Consider the following 21,878-nt stretch of genomic DNA (forward strand, 5'->3'; position numbering starts at 1 on the left):
ACACAAATCTCCATCATAACCCAGAAAGACACCAGTGTTTATTCCCCTTCTGCAAATGGGAACACAATAATCAACCAGCCAAAAGGGTTTTGATACGCACCTATTTGGCTGCATTGTCATCCTCTCACCTTTTTGCATTACTTCCCCAGTCCTCCCTCTCCCCCAAACTCCCTCTTGTACCCCACCCTCTCAGTTTGACTCAATTTTGTAATTAGAGCAGTGGCTCACATCTGGTCTTGCTCCTTCAGTCAGTGGTGTATATCCTTACCCAGAGTAATTCTACTGTCTGAAGTGGGGCACTGACAGCTGGAGCATAGCAGTTGGAACCTGTTGCCACTGAACAATCTGAGCTACAAGCCAGGTGTAGGCCCCAGATGGGAGCTCACACCGAGCTGACAGCTCAGGCTGTCAGTGCTGGGTGGTGTGTAGAGTGCCAGCTATCAGCTCCATTCAGGACTGACCAACAGGTGAAATAAGTAACAGTCTCCGCATGGACCCCGTGTCACTCTAACAACATGAACGTAAAGGCTACACCTCTTGTGAAGGAGGAGTTATGTCAGTGAGTCAGGGCACTTACTTCAGCAGAGGCAGCATTTGAGAGTAGACCTGACATAATAACAGTGACCTGTCTCTGGAGCGTAGACCAAGCCTGAGTCTACTAATATTTGTGTCTGTCTTAGCATTTCAGTAAATCCCCAAGAAGACTTTTTCAACACATCTATTAGTCTTCTGTCTGATCTCTGTCTGTACAATAGTGTCCTGTCAGGGTTCCAGTAATAAATGTTGGCGATGGCCATTTTGCTAAAGAAAAGAAAGAGCCAATAATGAGAGACTGATTAACCAGTTCTTCTTCAAATGTTTGCTCATGTTGATTCCATTGTAGGGTGTACACGTACTCACATACACGACTGTCTGAGACTTTTGTCTTAGTGGTACCCATAAGGCTAGCCATAGCACCTCATAGCAGGGTATATCAGGCACCGCCTGCCCTGCACACTCTCATTTCCTTTTTACTGCCTGTGGTGGTCATTCAGAGCACTTCTATTCCTTGCTTTACAAGCGGTCAGCAGTTTTTTTTTCATCTGTTTAGTCTTGTTCCCTTAATACTTGCTGGATCGTAGTTAAGTACTTGTAAGTATTTAGTTGGTGTGTCAGTGGAGTTGTCTCTAGTGGGGCATGACCCAGTCTTAGGTATAAAGCCCTGTTGGTTGTATAACAACGCATGGGAGTTGTCTGTAGTGCCTCAGGAAAACCCATATAAAGGAATGCTGTCATATTTGCCAGAACCTTAGTACCTGGCAATGTTCCCTCTAGGGGGCACGCCTTAGTGGCTGCGCAGGAAACAATCATAGCATACTAGAACTTGAAGGGACTTCATAAGGTCAAGTCCAGTGCCTGCACTCATGGCAGTACCAGTCACCTTCTGAATCTCCCCTGACAGATGTTTGTGTAACCTGTTCTTAAAAAATGCCCAAATGATAGAGATTCCACAACCTCCTTAGACAACTTACTCCAGTGGTCTTTGACAGCCTTGCTCTAGTTGCAGGAAGGAGACAACTCCTTGGGCTCAGAGGCCCTAACAGCATGATTTGGCTCCCAAGGGTGTAGCAGCAGCATCAGTGCCAACCTGGCACCAAAGCTGATGGCTGTATTGGAACACACAGGGCACAGTTAACCTGTGGAACTCCTTGCCAGAGAATGTTGTGAAGACCAGGACTTAAACAGGGTTCAAAAAGGAAACTAGATACATTCATAGAAGATACATCCTTCAATGGCTATTAGCCATGATGGGTAGGAATGCTGTCTCTAATCTCTGGTTTTCAGAAGCTGGGAATGGATTACAGGGGAGGGATCGCTTTATGATTTCCTGTTCTGTTCATTCCCTCTGGGACACCAGGCATTGGCCACAGTTGGAGGATAGGATACTGAGCTAGATGTACCTTTGGTCTGATTTAGTATGGCTATTCTTATGTGCTTGCTATGAACATAGACTAAGGCTAGTCACATTTGTAGGAGCCTTAAGGCTGGGAGTATTTTTTCACGTAGGTGCTTGCAGCCATGTGGCCTATCAGATGCAGGCATATGTGGGTCATGGTAAGTGGTTGGCTCTATATGTGGGTGATCTAGTATGACATGGCTTGAAAATGTGCTACCAGCAGGAATGCAATGGCCCGACTTGAGTCTAGACCTTCACCAATGAACTCTATGCATTAAACAGAAAAATCCACGTTAGCACCAAGGATGCCATTTCAGGAGGGTGGGAGGGAGCAGCTGTGTGCTCTGGAATGCAGCTTGCTTTTAATTCTGTTCCCTAGATTATCAGGGAGCCATCATAGGCTGCCCCAGAGATGGATCTGGCTCCTACATTAGGAAGGTGAGATAAGGAACACCCTGAAGGTAGGGAGGGCTCTGGAGTGGCTTCAGAGATTGGGTATTCCCCTGGGGAACACAGGGTGATGGATTGGAGTCCTGCCCCACCAGCCAGGTGAGAGGCACGTACAGAGAATGCAAGTACTTTGAAAAGCAAGCCTTATCCTGGAGTGCATGGCTGCTGCCCCCACCTTGGTTAGCACCTGATCATTAGGAGACTCGGATCATTGCAGATAAGAGTGCACCAGATTGAGGCTCCTCTGGACCTACCCCAGAGATGTTCTCTTGATGAACAAATCATTGCAATATGGAAAAATCTTGATCCTTGTTGGCAAGAAGAAACAGGAGGCAGAGGGTCAACGGCTTCTGATATACCACGATTATGAACATGGCACCCAAGGGGACACTACAGGAACTTTACAGGCGCAACTACCTCAGAAGTCTCTGATGGCCGCACAAGTAGGCTCACGCACACCCTAAAATGGAATGGACAGGAGCAATCCAACTGGAAGCAACAACCATTGCAAAAAAGGTTGAGTAATCTTTTTTTTTTTTTTTTGTCATGCCATAGTGAAGTTATTGGATTGGAAGAAAGACCTGAAGATTTTATCTAAAACTTTTCAATAAAAACATTTGTGAAGAGGTTAATCAACAAGTATATTCAGGTAAATAAGTTAACAATTGGAACAATTTAAAATTTTAATAAAATTAAAGGAAATAAGTATGTTTATCCACCTCCTTTGAGAGAGTGGGTAAAGAGGACCTCAAGATCATAGATCAGATCTTAAATTTGCTAATTTATGACCAAATGCTGTGAGGGAATCAGTGTTTCACAACTCCCATTGAAGTCAGTGGGATTTGTGCATGCCTTGACATCTTTAATGGATCTGGTCCTTATAGAAAACTAACTTAGAATTATTTCTTTGGATTTTTAAAAAGTGCTACCATGCCAAGCTTCTTGGTGCCTCTTTCACAAATTACTAGAATATGTCACTCTCAGATATATTTTGTAACTGCTTGCAAAATTCACAGGTTCTGTAACTAAAGTAAGACATAAAATAGTCTTATCTCTTTTACACCAGTGTAAATCAGAAATGATCAGTGGAATTATACCGCTGTAAAATAAATAAGGAAGATAAAAATTAGACCTTCATTAATATTTAGTAGTTTATGGTAAATTACTTTGGAAGAATGGTGGGTTTTATTTTTTGTTTGGGGTTTTTTTTATTTGATTTTAGTTTTTTGAGTAGTTACTGAGGATATTAAGGAGCAGGTATTTGGCTAATTATATATTTATCAACTATACGATTAGTAAGAGGAGGTAGTCTGCAGAGCTGCAGTAGAGCCAATGCAAGCTGGGACTGAGCAATCCCGGCTCGTGCAGGGTTGGGACTGCTGCAGCTGTTCCTTTTAAATGCTACATTTAAAAGGCAGAGATGCATCAGGATAGGTCCAGGTCCCGGCATGGCTCCCAGCTCGTACTACATTTAAAATGCAGAGCCACAGCGGTTACAGACTGGTATGAGGTGCGGCTGCTCAGTCCTGGCTTGCGTCAGGTCCAGCAGCTCCTGTTCGCGATGGCCCAGGCTGGCTGTGGACAAGGGCTGCTGCTGGAGCAGTCTCTGCCCACAGCCAGCCCAAGCTGCCACGGACAGGTACTGCTTCGCACCTAGAGAGGCAGCAGTGTCGGGGAGGAAGGCAGCACTGTGGAGACGGTGTCACGCTTAATAAAAATTCAATACATTACATAGTAAGTCTCACTACAGATTATAGTATTTTAAAGGGACAAGGGGCTTTTAAATACAAAAGGAGCAATATTCAGGAAGGTATAAAAGTACCCAAATATCCCAGAGGATCTTAAATTACATTTTACACAATACATGCCACCACTCGTGATGTATAGTATGTGTAGCTACAAGCCACAGTGAAAATTAGGCTATGTCTGCACTGTGACGTGTAGCTAGCCATGCCTGTTGGTGAAAGGCTCTTCCAGAATGGAAGCAACTGGAAAAGACTCTAGCCAAACCGAAATGCCCACCGACCATGGCGTGGCACAATGGGCGTGATCGCCCCACCGTGGACAAGGGCTGTTCTGTCCAGGCCAGGCCCGCCCTGGGAGGAGACTTCTTTGGCTGAGTTGGAGTCATCGGTTGCTCCAGCCTGACTGGCTCACCGGTTAACTGTAACTGGTAAGTGTGGTGCTAACCGGTTAACCATTCACATCCCTAAAACACAATGTTTGGTTTGTTTATTGGTTTTTTGTTTTGTTTTTCCTCCCAATACTTATCATTGTGTCTTTTTTATTATTTTTTATTCACAGTACAGGTTCCATTGATTTCATCTGCAACTATAAGCACTTAATACTTTTGCAAATTCAACATTAGGGGTTTCAAGTTGGGAATCAAAAATGAGGAACATACATTTATGGTTTAGAACAGGGGTGGGGAACCTAAGGCCAAGGGACCGGATGCGGCTTCCAGCTTTCCTGCATCCACCCCCCACCCCCTCCAAGGCTGAGGGCTCTCCTCAGCATTGGAGACCCCATGCTGGCACTCCAACCCACCACCACCTCCCTGTGAGGCTGGAGCGCACCTCTATCTAGCCTAGGCCTCACTGAGCTCTGGTGTGTGAGGGGAATGTGGAGAGTGTCTTTCTCCTTCTCAATCGGGGGCCACATCAGTGAGGATTTGTTTTGTGTTCTTGGTGGGGTTTTTTTTTTTCTTCTCATTTGTGTGATTTTTCTGTGGTTTTGTGGTTCCCCACCCCTGGTTTAGATGAATTACCCAGCATCACACAGGCACTTTCCACAGAGGCAGGAATAGAATACAGTGCTCTAAGATCAGGCCTACACTAAAAGGGAACATTGAATCAAGATACACCACTCCAGCTATGTTAATTACGTAGCTGGAGCCAAAGTACGTTGTTTCAAGTTTCTACGCTGGCCCCACAGCAGGAGACTGACTGGAGCAAAATCTCCCATCTGCTTCCCTTACTCATTGCAGAAGCAGAAGTACTGGACACCAATGGGGGCACCCTCTGAGTATGATTTAGTGAGTCTTAACTAGACTCACTAAATCGAATTCAGGAAGATTGATCACAGCAACTTCTTCATCGAGTAGTGTCCCCGAGGGTGCTCCACTCGAGGTGCTGGGCTCGTCCCGGCGTCGCAAACCAGAGGAATTTTCATTAGCAGTAGCCCCCGCCACCGGACCGCACATGCGTGACTGCCCCTTTGCGCTTTTCAGCTGAGCGCGGTCCGGTCCTGTCAGTTTCTCTCCAACCATCCGCAGACGGAGTTAGATTAGACTCCCTTCTCCTCTCTGAGGAGAAAGGGAGATCTCTTAGTTATAGTTTGTTTCTGTTTAGTCATAGATAGTAGTTGTAGTCCCCCTCTTTTCCCCTTGTTTAAAAAAAAAAAAAGCCGTTTTTCTTCTGCTGGTCAGTCAGTGCCTACCCGGCTTTCACCTGACTGAAATTGACCCCCCTCCCAAAAAAAAAAGGACACAAGAAACAACCATGCCAGGATCACCTGGATTCAAAAAGTGTCCTTAGTGCCAGGAGGCTATGCCTCTCTCTGATGGGCACTCCCGCTGCGTCAGGTGCCTCGGAGATGCTCATGTCCCAGCGAAGTGCAGCCATTGCACGAAGCTGACAACTCGTGCCAGAAGAGATCGGGAGCTGAGACTGAGAGTCGTTCTATTTAATAAGGCTCTCCAAGCTCCAGAAGTCTCCAAGCCACGCTCTGCAAGCAAAGATCATCCTGGGCAAAAGATTCTCCATGGGATCCAGAAGATGCCGGGCGGCAGCGCAGACAAACCGGGGACCTCTGGCTATTCGCCGAGATTCCCCGTGGACAAGTCGGGCAGGGGCCGTAGCTCCTCGGCCCCAACTGTAGCCCGCCACAAGGACTCCGCTCTAGCACCCACAAAGGGTTTGCAAGCGGAGTCGGTGCTGGCAACGACTTCCATGGCCATTGCGAAGCCAGCAAGGGAAGCCCCAGCACCGGGAGTTCCTGCACATGCGTGGCTGGGATCAGCTGTGCTGGCACCCGCAGCGCCTTCCCTGTGTGCTGTTCCATGCTCCCTGGTGCCAGAGACACCGGCACCGGATTCAGCACTGCAGCGGGAGACTCTGCCTGTCCAGCCCCCAGCTTTGACATCATCCCTGGCTGATCCAGCGGCACCGAGCCTGTACTCTGCCAATGATCAAGTTACAGAGGCTCCTTTGCTGCCTGCTATTCTGCCACAAGCGCCCCTCAGCCTTCCTTCAATTCCTCAGTGCCAACCAAAGCACAGCACAAATCTGCATGGGTCCGGACACCATCACTGACACCAGACTGTGTGACCTTCTCGCCTGGACCTGATTCACCTGCCTTGTCCCATTTTGGTAGCCGTCATCATGTTCATCATTACATGGCCCTCAGAGAACGCTACTATAGGTCACCTCATTGCCATGTTGATACTATCGGGACCACTGCTCGCGGTCTCCTTCTCGCTACTCCAGGAGATCCTTCTTGCCAAGGTCTCCAAAACTTACAGCTTGTTCTCGTTGATATGGCACATTGAGAAGACACAGCTATTCTCTTTGCCACTGCCGGTGGTATGACCGATGTTATCATGAGTGCTCTTCTTATTCATCTCACCGCAGAAGGTATTTGCAGTCACGGTTACCACAATCTTCTTGGCCTGAGTCTCCACACGGTCCGGACGAGTCTGCGCCTTATGATGCCCAACCATCCTCGGCTGGAGATGTGGATTCACGCTATCAGGAAGATAAGCAGGACCACACTCCTCGTCAGGGACAGCAGAGCCCTGATTCCCTGGCGCAGCGTTCCTCTTCCTCACCGGATGATGCAGTAATCCCCGGGGACTTGTCTCCTATGGAGGACCACAAGCAATTCCAAGAACTCTTCAAAAGGGTTGCTCAATCCTAGGACATCCAGACCACGGATGTACAGCAGAAACAGCATCGGCTGCTAAAGAATTTACAACCTTCCCAGAAGTTGAAGCTCACGTTTCCCTTTGATGACGCTATCCTAGAGGTTGCCGACGACATCTGGCAGACTCCGGCCATGTTGCTACCAACTAATAAGAGGTCGGACAAGAAATACTTCATAAGCCAGAAGGGTATGGAGTTTCTGTTTACAAATCCTCAGCCTAACTCCCTTGTTGTGGACACTGCACAAGAGAGAATAAAAACGTCTTAGACCAAAAATTCCTCAAATGACAAGGAGGCTAAACGCCTGGATATCTTGGGCAGGAAAGTATATTCCTCCGCCACTTCTGCTCTGAGGATGTGTAACTTTGCAGCACAACTAGCAAATCACGATTTCGACAACTATTCGAAACTATTCCCTCTATTTGACCACTTGCCGGATTCCAAATGTCAGATTCTCAAGGCGGTGATACAAGAGGGCTATACTGTCACCCAAACAGCCTTACAGATCGCCTTTGACACGGCTGATGCAGCCGCTAGATCCACAGCTTCGGCCATAGTCATGCGTAGGGCGTCTTGGCTACACCAGGCTGCTGTCCCGAAGGAGTTGCAGGCCAAGGTTGAAGATTTGCCTTTCCATCGTCAGTCACTCTTTGCCCAATCAACCAATCAGGTCTTCCACTCGGGCAAGGATACACGTACAAGTTTGAGGACACTAGGGATGTACACACCTCCCTACAAGTGTAGGAGATACATACCCTACAACAGGCAAAGGCCATTCTCTTATGTGATGCCTTGGACCAAGCCATATGATTAACAGAGACCAAAGCAACGTCCCCAAAAGCGACGCCATCAGCCTAACAAGGCGTCTGTCCAGCAGCAGGGCCGGCAGCAGATTTGATGTGTTGATCGAGGGATTTCGGACCACCCCATTGACAGAGACTCCTGGCATCCCGGAAGGTGTATTCCATCATCGTCTCAGGCCTTATCAGCATCGTTGGGCTCTCATATCCACCGACCGGTGAGTTTACGACATAATCACTTCAGGATATGTCATTTCCTTCACTTTTCTTCCCTCTCCCTCCCCCCCTTCCCCGTCCCTTTTCAGGGACCCTTCTCACGAGACTCTTCTCCATCAAGAGGTCTCTCGCCTCCTCACATTAGGGGCAGTGGATAGGGTGCCAACACGCTTTCTGGGGAGAGGATTCTATTCTCGCTACTTCCTCATCCAGAAAAAGTCAGGGGGTTGGAGGCCTATCCTGGACCTACATCAGCTCAACCGTCATCTGAGAAGGCAAAAATTCAAGATGGTCACATTAACTTTGATCATTCCTGCTCTCGACAAAGGGGATTGGTTTGCGTCCCTAGATCTTCAGGACGCTTACTTTCACATAACAATACACCCAGCTCACAGAAGGTTCCTTCAGTTCGTAGTGGGGTCTGACCACTATCAGTACTGCATATTACCTTTCGGACTGTCGGTGGCCCCACGAGTTTTTTCCAAGACCCTTGTGGTAGTGGAGGCCTGTCTGTGGCACCTCGACATTACAATTTTTCCGTACCTGGACGATTGCCCGCTAAAGGCTTCCACTGTCGATGAGGCCACGAGGGCAGTTTCCACAATTACCACTCGGTTTACAGCCCTCGGACTCATAATCAATCTTGAGAAGTCCTTCCTGACACCTACTCATGACCTGGAGTTTATCGGAGCAAGTCTCGACTCCCTGACCGCGAGGGCATACTTGCCTGTAAAGAGGTTTCAACTCATACAGGACTTGGTGCAGTCAGTATCAATTTCTCCCAAGTCCCGAATCCCGAATACTTACCTGTCTACAGCTGTTGGGACACATGACGGCCACCACATATGTGGTTCCGCATGCCAGGCTTCATCTGCACAGTCTTCAGTATTGGCTGTTCACCGTGTACACACCCCATGTGCACAGTACAAACGGTGGTTTCTATGGCCAATGAGGTCCGAACTTCCTTGGCATGGTGGGACAGCCCCAACAATATGCTAACAGGGGTTCCCTTTCATGCCCGCAAACCATCACTGCAAATCACTACAGATGCCTCTCTGCTCGGCTGGGGCACTCACCTACAGGAGCACCGGGCGCAGGGTCTCTGGACGCCCCAGGAATCGCTACAACATATAAATTTTCTCGAGCTGAGAGCACTCTTCAATGCTTGCAAACACTTCCTACCCATCATTCGAGGTCACTGCATACAGATTCTCACCGACAACATATGCACAGTGTATTACGTCAACAGACAAGGAGGGGCACGCTCCCACTCTCTTTGCGCAGAGGCTGTACGCCTGTGGAATTGGGCAATTCGACAAGGTATCACCATAACAGCAGCATACCTTCCTGGCAAGAACAATGTGAACGCCGATACTCTGGGCAGGCATTTTCTCTCACAACATGAGTGGGAGTTACACACCGAGGTGCTCTGCGATCTCTTCCTACTCTGGGGCTTCCCCAATGTGGACTTGTTCGTCACTCAACACAACAGGAAATATCATCAGTATTACCCACGAGTGGGTATCGGCACAGACTCTCTGGGGGATGCCTTCCTCCTGGACTGGAGTCATCACTAGTTGCTGTACGCCTTTCCTCCTCTTCCACTCATCCCGAGAGTTTTGGAGAAGATAGCATCGGACGGCGCAACAGTAATTCTAATAGCACCTTTCTGGCCCTGACAGGTCTGGCTAACACAACTGTCGAAAATTTCAGTTGCCAAACCACAACGACTACCAGAACAGTTCAGTTTACTGTCTCAGCAACACGGCACAATGCTTCACCCAGCCATCGACCGCATGCGCCTCACAGCGTGGCTCCTAGCTGGCTCCAAGCATCCGAGCTCTCCTGTTCTCAAGACGTGAGGCACGTGTTGATTAACAATAGGCGACATACGACACGCAAATCCTACCTCAACAAGTGGCGTCGTTTTCATTCATGGTGCTTGGCAAAAGATCTTGACCCTTTTTCGCTGTCTATACAGCAGATCCTAGATTGTGATGCATCTAAAGGCGATAGGGAAGAAATAGCTATTCCCAAGAGTGCATTTAGCAGCAATTTCAGCCTTCCATCTTCCGGTTGACGGCCATTCAGTGTTCGCCCATCTTATCACCAAAAGATTTCTGAAGGGACTAGGCAATCTTTATCCGGCCCACAGGATTCCGCCGGAGCCTTGAGACTTGCCTTTGGTATTGGACACTCTAACTCGCTTGCCGTTTGAGCCGCTGGCAACATGTGATCTGCGAATGCTCATGATGAAAACGGTGTTCTTACTTGCCATTACGTTGGCGCGTCGAGTAAATGAATTAGCGGATCCACCGTACACGCAATTCTTCAGTCATGCAGCAGTACTGCGTGTCCAACCAGCATTTTTGCCAAAGATCAACTCCGCTTTCCACATAAATGAGCCCATAACCCTGCCAACTTTCCACCCAAAGCCTCACTTCTCATTGGAAGATGCACGTCTGCACTCCCTAGATGTCAGGCGAGCACTGGCCTTTTACCTTGACAGAACTCGGGTCTTTAGGAAGTCTCAGCGGCTTTTCCTTTCTACAGCCAAACGCTCCAAGGGCAAGCAACTTTCTGCGCAGCGTATTTCCTGCTTGGTCATCGCTTGCATCACACAATGTTATGCCTTCCGCAACAAATCTCTTCCAAGTGGACTTCATGCTCATTCCACCCGGGGCATAGCAACATCTATTGCCTATCTTCACGGAGTAGCGTTGCAGGACATATGCCGTGCAGCAACCTGGTTGTCTATCCTCACATTTGGTAGACACTATGCCCTCGCAAATATACTTACCTCTAATTCAAGGGTGACCCAGGCTGTCTTGTCTACAGCACGAGGGCGATAGGTCCGAAGCACTCATGTAACGTTAGACCACTGCCGTGTACTCACCTCGAGTGGAGCACCCTCGGGGACGCTACTCGATGAAGAAAAGAGAGTTACTCGCCCTGTGCAGTAACGTCTGTACTTCGAGATGTGTGTCCCTGTGGGTGCTCCACGTTCCACCCTCCTCCCTGCCTCGGAGCACCTGTTTATATCTTTCAGATGCTTCCAGTTGGGAGGAAACTGACAGGACCGAACCGCACTCAGCTGAAAGGCGCGAAGGGGCAATCGCGCATGTGTGGTCCAATAGGGGAGCTACTGCTAATGAAAATTCCTCCGGTTTGCGGTGCCGGGACGAGCCCAGCACCTCGAGTGGAGCACCCACAGGGGGACACATCTCGAACAGACGTTACTGCACAGGATGAGTAACTCTCTTATCCATGTTCCATTTAGGCCATGTCTTTACTAGACATCATTCGTCTTAGTCATGATGCCATCTTTTCCCTTTCTATAGTCCTGTGGCACATTCCTACTACACCAGTGACTGTGGGCAGAGCTTGTCATTGCTGCTGAGGAAGGCTGTGCCTGGGCTTCTGTTGCTGCTTTAGAGTGGGGAGGCATCATAGAGCCTTCCCCCACTGCTGCTCCTGCTGACTGCCATCTGCTAGCCTGCCTCCACTCACCTCTCTTCAGATTGCTGCAGCAGAGAGTCTGTTGCAAGCTTGTAGTTGTCCTGCCTCAGGCTGACAGGCTTCCATCTGCCTTCCTCTCCAGTTGGCTCCCTCCTCCTCACCCATAGCTGATTTTACTGCTAGGGAAATTTTGCACCAAAAATAAATTCTGCACACAATATTTTAAAATTCTGCATATTTTATTTGTCAGAGTAACATAATATATCATATGAATTTCAATTATTTTGGTAACTTATTTCAAAATACTTGTCAGCGAGTATGTCTGTAACAATACAGATCACAGAAATTTAGGAAATGGCTTTTTTGACAGTAGTTTGCAAGTTTAACCTTTTTATAAGCAAATTCCTGATCTTTTCCAAGTCTAATCTCTCTCTCTCTCGACAAATCCATGTATCTATTCGCCCGTGGCGAGTAGATTTCATCTGGTTACCCCGTTCACCAGTGGTGCACGCATGCGCAGTGCGGGTCTAGCGCATGTGCGGTGCGGGGCTGGCGAGTGGATTTCACCGTGGTTTGTCGAGTCCTGTGTGTGTGTGTGTGTGTGTGTGTGTGTGTGTGTGTGTGTGTGTGTGTGTGTGTGTGTGTGTGTGTGTGTGTGTGTGTGTGTGTGTGTAAAATTTCCGCAGGATTTTTTATTTATAGATATATATAAAAATTCCTGCGGGATGATGGAATTATGTCATACGTCATCTGTGTCCGCAGGCTCCACCCTTGCATAGGCTTCATGCCCTGGGCACTGTTTGGGGACCAGCAAGGCCACCTGGCAGTCAGCCTGTGCAGATTCCACCTCCCAAGGGTCCTACCCGCTCAGCTCTGGCCGCAAATTTTCAGGTGGCCCCAGCCCAGAGGGAGCTTCAGCAGGCTCCCACACTCCAGGGTGCCACGACTTGCTCCAGGGCTGCTTTCTTGTGCCATTGTTGTTCTTGGTGCTCACAGGCTGCTGGGCCAAGCAGATGCAGGGCAAGGTGCCCCACATCCCTGGCTGCCTGCCGCCCCATCCTCCGCCATGCCCCAAGTGGCCATGTCCTGAGCCACGGCACCCCAGTGAGATCCTTCCTACCCAGCCCTGCATGGGGCTGCAGCAATGAATGGCACTTCTGCAAGGTTGTCAAGAAGGCACCTGGCATCACTAACATGAGCGACCTGGGCCCCCTTTGCCTGCCACTGCAGCCTTGCCTCCCTCCTCCCCCAGGCAGTTGAAGCAACAGCGCTGGCTTCCCCCTGAGGAGGAGGTGGAGGGGGCGGATAGAGAGTCCTGAGCCTCTCTGCATGGGGAAGAAGCACTACCCCTCCTGGGCTGGAAGAACAGCAGCGCAGTGTCTGGAGGCTTTCCCTGTGCTCCCATTGGCCAGATTCCAGCTAATGGGAGAAGCTGGAGGCCAAGCCTGGGACTGGCACAGGGCCAAAGACATGTAAGTGCCCAGACCCTAGACTCCCAGCCCCCACATGCACCCCCCTGCCAAGACCCCACACTGTCAGCCTACTCCTGCCTCCTCCCTCCAGCCAGATACCCTGCTTCCACCCTTCTCCTGCCCACTCCCTCTTGGCCAGACATCTACTCCCACCCTGCTCCTTCCCCAAACCCCTTCACTCATCTTCCAGATCCCACATCCCCAGCCCACTCCTGTACCCTTTCCCTGGTCAGACACCCTACCCTCAGCCTGCTCCTGCATCCAGACCTCACACCCTCAGCCCTGCCTGCACCGAACCTCCAGCACCCCCATCCCTCTCCCACTCACTGGCAGCTCTTTCCCTCACACTGAACCTCTCATTTTTGGCCTAGAGCCTAGGGGGCCCACAAAATCCACTAACCCTGGAATCCCAGAAGAGTTAATGTGGCTTGAAGCCTTGAACCCCAGTCCTCCCCCTCCCCCTGCATGGGGCTAGAGCACCAGGGGAGTGAGATGCTTCAGTTGGGGACCACAATAGTGAGAATTAGGGATTTTTGGACGGGCTTATTTTTCCTTCTCACTTGTGTGGTCCCTGACTGATTTTTCTCGGGGCCCCAAAGACAGTGCCATAAAGACAATATTGAAACCTTTTTGTGTTGGACATAATATTGTACTTTATTTAAAATGAAGTCTGGCCAACAAGGCCCCAGTCGGGACTCAGCTCCAATCTGTCCGCAATGTCCTGTCCTCAGCCCCAATCCTGGGTCTGGCCCCATGGTTCAGCCCCCATCTGGATGCAGAAAGGGCTGGTCATAGCCTACCTAGCTCAGTGGGGGGAGCGATAGTTCAGTGGTTTGAGCATTGGCCTGCTAAACCCAGTGTTTGTTAGTTCAGTCCTTACAGAAGCCATTTAGGGATTTGGGGCAAAAATTTGTCAGACATGGTACTTGGTCCTGCTGTGAAGGCAGGGGACTGGACTCAATGACCTTTCAAGGTCCCTTCTAGTTCTAGGAGATAGGCAATCTTCATTCATTTAAAATTTAAAAAAATTAATTTACCTCATGCTGCAGCAAGGGGAGGGGGAGAGGCGACAATCCAGCTGCGGCGTACAGAGTGGGGTTGACGAGCATAGCTAGCAGGGGGCTCAGCTCCCTAGTAAGTTTAAATAAAAAGAAAAAAAGGAGTTTTGTCTCACAAAATCTTATAGCCGTATGTACTGGCTAGAAAACCTGCAGATCTGGACCGCTCTCCGGGTATGTCTACACTTGCAGCCTATTTCGGAATAGGGCTGCAAATGTAGGCATTCGGAATTGCAAATCAAGCCTGGGATTTAAATATCCCGCACTTGATTTGCATCTTCCCAGCCAGGTGCCATTATTTTTTAATTTTTATTTATTTATTTATTTAATGTATTGAAATGTACATGTCCCAAATAACTGTCCGCGTCTACACGCGGCAGTGAAACGGGCGTTCGAAATAAAGCCCTATTTCAAACTACCTGTTGTTCCTCCTGCAATGAGGTTTAACAGGTAGTTCGAAATAGGGCTTTATTTCGAATGCCCGTTTCAGTGCCGCGTGTAGACGCGGGCAGTTATTTCAGGCATGTAAATTTCAAAAATGGCGCCCGTCTTGGAAGATGCAAATCAAGCGCGGGATATTTAAATCCTGAGATTGATTTGCAATTCCGAATGCCTCCATTTGCAGCCCTATTTCAAAATAGGCTGCAAGTGTAAACATACCCTCCCAGTTTAACAAAGTATTTTGTCTTTGAAACAATCTAGTTGCCTTAAGTAGAGATGGAGAGGTGAGGTGGAGGTCATTGTCCCTTTGAGGTTTATCCTGCACAGGCTCAGTGTGGTTTGAAGGGTTTCTAAAAAAAATGTAAATTCTTTATTTGCACCTCCTCATTTCTGAAGAATGGCTGCTTAAGTGAGTGATAGCCCACGTGATATTGATACAAATATAGTGGCAACCCCAGACCGGTGTTGGGGAACATGAGATACAGAATGTCACAGCCCCATACAAGGATTTTGCTCCAGTGATTTCACCCATGTGAAGGAAAGTGGGGGAGATTGAGGCAGGGAGAACCTCTATCTACCATTGCTACCCTACCTCAGTTTTCTTCCCCATCTGTCCGTGTGGTGGATGGTTGCCTTGCTGGTACCATCAGTGCACCCCACAGTTGATATTATGCTTCCTCTGATCAGTTTGGGAAACCTAGTCTCCAGAATCTGCCCCCTCTCATTGGGCTGAAAGGACCACTCTCTCTCCCCATTGCATCCTCTTGTTCTTCTGGCAGTCACCATCCATCTGCTGCCAACAGGTTTGTGTTACAGGGAGCCTGGAGGGTGCTTTCTAATGCCTGCCAGAATAGCTTTTACCAGGTCCCTTGCTATGCTGAGCAGGCCTGGTGCTTCCTCTGCCAGACTTTGCGGCACACTTGGAGGGATGTCCTTAGATCTGCAAAAAGTGATGCTAGGCATCTCAATGCTTGGGAGAATGCTGGCTTTCTACCATCAGCAGCCCGACCCACCCAACTCCCCTCCTTCTGTTGCTGCTGCTAAGTTATTGGGCAGGATCCCAAAAGGGAAGGGTTGCAATGACGAGGGAAGTATAACTTAGATTGATCTACTATAATGTGGGGGCATACCTTGTTGGAAAACCATTCTGAGAGCATAGAGTCCATCAGATTGGAAAGGCATATTAAGTGGGGTCTGGCAGGGATCAGTTCTGGGTCTGGTTCTGTTTAATATCTTCATTAATTATTTAAATAATGATATGCAGATGATGTAAGGTGTAAAGGTTGCAAGTGCTCTGGAAGATAAGATTAACATTCAAAATGATGTGGATAAACTGGAGAAATAGTCTTAAGTAAATAGAATTCATTTCAATAAGACTAAGGACATATGCAAAGTACTCCACTTTGTCCTTTCCCAGTTCCACTCCTGCCTAGGAAAGACTAGTGCAGAAAAGGACCCACAGACATAGTGGATCACAAGCTAAATGTAAGTCAACAGTGTACTGTTGCAAAAAACAAAACAAACAAACCTCATTCCTTGATGTATTAAATAGCAGGAGTGTTGCACTTAAGTGAGATGTAATTCCTCTCTACTCCATGCTGATTAGGCTCAATTGCGTCCAGTTCTGAACATTTCCAGAAATATATAGACAATTGAAGAAAGGCAAAAGAAGAGTAAGAAAAATAATTAAAGGTCTAGAAAATGTGACCTGTGAGGGAAGATTGGGAACAATTTGGTTTGTTTAGTCTGGAAAGGAGAAGATTGGTGGAGGGGACATAAGTTTTCTACTACATAAAAGGTTACCATGTTGAGGGAGGTAAAATATTAACCTCTGAGGATAGGGCAACAAGCAATGGGCTTAAATTGCAGGAAGGGCAATTTAGGGATCAACATTAGGAAAAACTTCCTACTTTGTCAGGATGGTTAAGCATTGGAATAAATTGTGGAATCTCCATCATTGGAGATTTTTAACAGCAGGTTAGACAAGTCTCTCTTGGTGATGGTGTAGATAAAACTTGGTTCTGCCTTTTTTGGGGCATAAGGGGCTTTTTTTGTGCAGAACGGATCCATCTACACTGCTTGTTTTTTAACAAAAACCTCTTTTGCAAAAAGCCTCAGGTAGAGAATATGTCAAGAAAGCATGAGAAGTTGCTAATGAGCGCTTCATTAGCATACTCTCTGCCTGCAAAAGCCTGCAGTGTAGACATAGCCTTACAGTTTAGGAAGTTTTTCCTAATGTCTAACCAAAATATCACTTGCTGTAATTTAAACAATTACTTCTTGTCCTGTCTTCAGTGGACACATAGAGCAATTTATCACCTTCTTTATAACATACATACTTGAAGACTCTTTTATCATGGTCCCCCTCAATCTTCTCCTCTCCAGACTTAAATCTAACTTGCTCGCTCTTTCTTCATAGGTCATTTTCTTGACCTTTAATCTTATTTACTGCTCTACTTTGAACCTTTTCCAATTTTTCCACACCTTTCCTGAAATGTGGGGCCTAGAACTGGATACATTGCTCCAGTTAGTCTAATTATCACAGAGTAGAATGGAAGAAGTACTTCATTGTGTACAATACTCCTGCTAATACAGCCTAGAATGATGTTTGATTTTTTTGTAATGGTATTACATTGTCACCTTTTAAAATTTATTTTGTGACCTATTATAACCCCCAGACCCTTTTCTGCAGTATTCCTTTCTAGGTAATCGTTTCCTATTTTGTATTAGTGCAATTGATTGTTCCTTCCTAAATGGTGTACTTTGCATTTGTCATTATTGAATTTCATCCTGTTTGTGCCAGACCATTTCTCTAGTTTGTCAAGATCATTTTGAATTCTAACCCTGTCCTTGAAAGCAATTGTAACCTCTTCAACTTTGGTTTCCACTAACTTTAAGTGTATTTTCTGTGATGTTTTCTAAATATTTTATGAAGATACTAGAAGATTTACATAGCATTGCTTGGGTCCTTAACTCAGTTTTTGTTTTTCTTCATTTAAATCATTGCTGTGGTGTGGTCTAGGAATGAGGGGTTCAGTATGCAGGCTGTCCTGGGGACAGAGAGGATTATCTCAGCCCCCTCTATTAATGTAGTATCTTGGGGCTAGATGAGAAGCACTTCTCCATGCCCACTGCAGCTCCACTGGACACTACTCGGGGAGGAGTGTATGAGCCCTGGATGGAACAGGTCCAGATTTGTCTTTTCCCTGCGCTCCCCAGCCAGAATGAGGAATGTAGCAAATTGTGCACTTTCCCCTCAAGACAACAGTCAGCAATGTTCCCATACGAACTGAGGAGGAGTAGGACTTCAGCTTCCCCTCTTCCCTACCCTCCCTAAAGGGTGCCTTGGGTGTGGGAGGCTCAGGGCTGGGGCAGTCCCTCCTCCCCCCAGGCAGTCTCTTTCACCTTCCTGGAGATTCTGTCTCTTTTTTGTATAGTTTTGACACACAATCCTCTTCCAGGCACATCTCCATTTTCCTGGCACAACCAAATCCTGACCTTACTTTAAGTTAGGATAAGACAAAGCTGCATACCAAATTTGGTGGCCCTAACTCTTACTACTTAGAACAGGGGTGGCCAACCCACAGCTCGCGAGCCGCAAGAAAAAAATTACGACTCCTGACGGAACCGGGATAAACCCGGAACCGCTCAGGTCAGCCGCTCTCAGAGCTGGGTCGCTGTGAGTCCATGCGTGCTCATGGCCCCCGCCATTCTGCTCATGGCCCCCTGTGCACAGCGTCATATCCTGCACATGGAGGCCAGGTGGTACACAGAATCCCAGCCTGCACATGCTAGCAGCCGGTTCCTGAGTGCAGGCAGCGGCGCCGGCGGCGGCTCTGGGACCTGGGCATAAGGTTGGTGGGGGAGAGGGATTGAGATAGGGAGGAGAGGGTTGCACATGGCGTGCCAGCCACTCGGCACACACGTGTCCTAGCGCCTGGAGGGAGACACACAGCTGTACCGGTGGCGGCTCCAGGACCTGAGAATTAGGTTAGAGCAGGGGAGGAGGTAATGCCTGGCTCTAGTTTGGGGGAGGAGAGGGGCAGGGAAGGGAAGAGGATTGGGTTTGGTGGGGGGCTGTGCACGTCTCAAGGCCAGCCGCTCAGTGCACGCGCCCCAGAGCCTGAAGGGAAATGTGTGTGGCTACAGTGGTGGCTCCACTTCTGGGACCCAAGAATTAGGTTGGGGGGGAAGGGGATTGGTATGGGGGGGACTGGTGCCTGGCTGGGGGGAGGAGGTTGGATGAGGGGGTGCCTGGCTCTGGGGAAGGGGAGGGGGACTGTGTTAGAGAGGATGTGTATGTGTGCGCCCTGAGTACCCTGTCCCAGCACCCTATGCCCTGCCCCCACCAGCACAGTTGGGGCCACATTAGTGAGGCTTAGGGGGTTTTGGAGCGGGGTGGGTTTTTTTGCATCTCACTTAAGAGTTCCCGACTGACTTTTCTGTGGGTTAGTGACCCCTGACTCAACATAGGCTCCCCGCCCCTCTCATAAATAAAGACAGCGCTGAAACATTTCGTGTTTGACATATTTTATTTAAAAATGAAGCCTGGCCAACAAGCCCTCAATTGGAGCCAAGCCCCCATCTGGCTGCAGCATCATAACACTCCTTCACACACACACCCTGACCGCAAACCTGAGCTTATCATACACTGGAACCCCCTGTCCTGAGCCGCTCACATCCCCAAACTCCTGCATCACCACATCTCCAGTCTTCTGCCACAACAGTCCTGCACCATCCACACACTGCAAATCTGTGTCCTGAGCCCATAATACTTCTTGCCCTGAGTCCCTCATGCACACTAGCCCAAACTCCTGCACCCTCACAGCCATAAGCCTGTGGCTTGCTCAGCACCCCAGCCCTCCACCTGACCCCAACACTCTCCAGCCTGGAGCCAGCATCCTCTTCTCTACTTCCTCCTGCACCCAAATTCCCTCTTGGAGCTTGCACGTCCTTCTCAGTGCTTTTTTTGTGAGCCACAATAGCAGTGGAGACAGCATGAAGAGCCAGGGGAAAGTTGTTGAGCCAAAAAAAAAAAAAAAAAAAAGCAAGCACTGCCACGCTGGGGGGAAATAGGTGCTGGTACATCCATCCCAGGGCATGGCGGGGGTTTTTTGTTTATTTTGCACTCAACAACTTTGCCCTGGCTCTTCACGCCGTCTCCACTGCTAAAATATATGTAGAGATTAGATACTAAATAGCTGTTAAGTACTGTAGTTAGTCAAACATATAAATGGTATCATGAGCATAACCCACTTCTTCAGTTGACAGGAGTATTAGAAGTCCAGATTCAAGAAAAAATAAGGGGAGGAGGGAAGGAGGAAAAAATAGGAAAAAAAGGAGGGGAGGAAAAGAAAACAAAAGAGAGTGAGTAGATGGTTCAAATAGTTACAAGAGGCTGTTAAGAACAATTAGCACCTCCATTGTTTGGTAGGTTGATTAAGTCATTAGGATGTGGAAGGTAGTGTGGGAGCCAGCTGATGTCCCTATTCATACCATTTCCATAAGACTTAAACTTGTGAATGAAGTTAAGTTCCAACCCTCCTCTGTGTATTTAGCTTGTGGAATTGGCCTGAAACAAAAGGGTGAGTTGGAGATCCATTAATGAATGTCTAGGCAGATTAAAGTGTTCTCCAACAGGTTTTTGTGTATCGTCTTTTTGGTTATCTGATTTGTGTCCATTAATTCTTTCCTGTAGAGACTATTTGTTGTTTTTTAAGTTTTTCCTGTTACAGACTAACTTGGCTACCCCTCTGAAGCGTTTGTGGTTAGTCAGTTAGGGTCCCGGCAGAGAACATGCCTCGGGCAGTTTGCTCCAGACCCTAGGTTTTAAGTGCTTCACTGTATGTATAGATTTATGCCTGTTAATTACTTGCATGGCAGCTATCTGAAATGCAAGGAGGAAATGCCATGTCAAAGAAAAGTGTCTCATCTGTAAGAACTTTTGTCCCAGGACACAAAAAGAATACATTTGTTTGAGGGCCTTCCTTGTGACAAAGTCCTGGTTTGACAAAGGCCTGGGTAGGATGATTTAGTTGGGATTGGTCCTGCTTTTTTAGCAGGGAGTTAGACTTGATGACCTCCTGAGGTCTCTTCCAGCCCTGTGACTCTATGGAGACTGCTCTCTGCCCAGCCTTGGAGCCGTCCCAGATAGACACAACTTCCAGTAGTTTGGCCTTCATGTATAGTGCACCCCAGGCACTGACACTGAATCCCCTTTGCTGGTGCCCAAGAAGAAGTTAAAAAAAAAGTGGGACCTGGTACTGAACAAGTTGGAACAATGGAAATTTGGTAAAAGGCCCTGTTCGGGCTGCTGGCCCATGCCAGAGTAACAGGGGCACAGGTCCCTGAGGGCAAGGAAATGCTGCCAGACTCTGGAACTGAAGCAGCGTTCTTTTTCACCATTCACCTGGTTTCTGCATCAGCACAGATCCCTCTCTTTGCCCATCCAATCTCCACCCTTTTGAGACTTGCCCAGAGGGAAGTGCTGGGCACTGTATGATCAGCATCAGTCATCCTCATGTCAGCCCTCTCCATATCAATGAGTACCATTGCTTAGATTCATGGTGTCCAACGCGCTAGCCACATGTGTCTGTTTAGCTAGGTGAGTGGGGCTAGTTTGCTATAGCAGTAGACACTATAGTGGCTTCTGCTTCAGAACTGGTTGGACACCACGGGCCTAAACCAAAGAGATGCTCTTCTTACTCCCAGCACCAGTCTGCCTGCTCAAGGCACCATTCACCCATGGTAATGGTCAGATACTAGATTCAGACATCGACAGCTCTGTGAAGGTCACCAGAAGAGGATTCCTCCAGCATGGAAAGGGAGTTTAGCCTCTTGCTGAGACAGCATGTTGTGAGTGGGCTCCTGAGTCTGTGTTCGCCTCAACGATGCTGTCCTGGCAGAAGGACCAGAGGCCAAAGCAATGGCCCTACCGGAATGCTTGGGGCATGCCAATCATGCTGATGTCCTCATTACACCAACCATCATTTGCTGTATCAGATAAGCATTAAATGGCACCCAGGCTCAATAGCAAAGCACAAGCAAATGCTGAGGTGAAGGGGTGAGCACACACCCTGAGACCTTCTCCCCCCACAGGGAATGATGCCTTGTGCCTTCCTTGG

At 48.2% G+C, this 21,878-nt stretch overlaps 1 protein-coding gene across 18 annotated transcripts in view; it reads left to right on the forward strand.

The window, feature by feature from the left end:
• Positions 1–21,878, forward strand: part of PRKAG2 (protein kinase AMP-activated non-catalytic subunit gamma 2) — a 385,760-nt gene that overhangs the window by 308,777 nt on the left and 55,105 nt on the right. The window lies entirely within an intron of this gene.

The sequence above is a fragment of the Pelodiscus sinensis genome, chromosome 2, assembly GCF_049634645.1.
Source record: "Pelodiscus sinensis isolate JC-2024 chromosome 2, ASM4963464v1, whole genome shotgun sequence".
In the NCBI taxonomy this organism is placed as follows: domain Eukaryota; kingdom Metazoa; phylum Chordata; order Testudines; family Trionychidae; genus Pelodiscus; species Pelodiscus sinensis.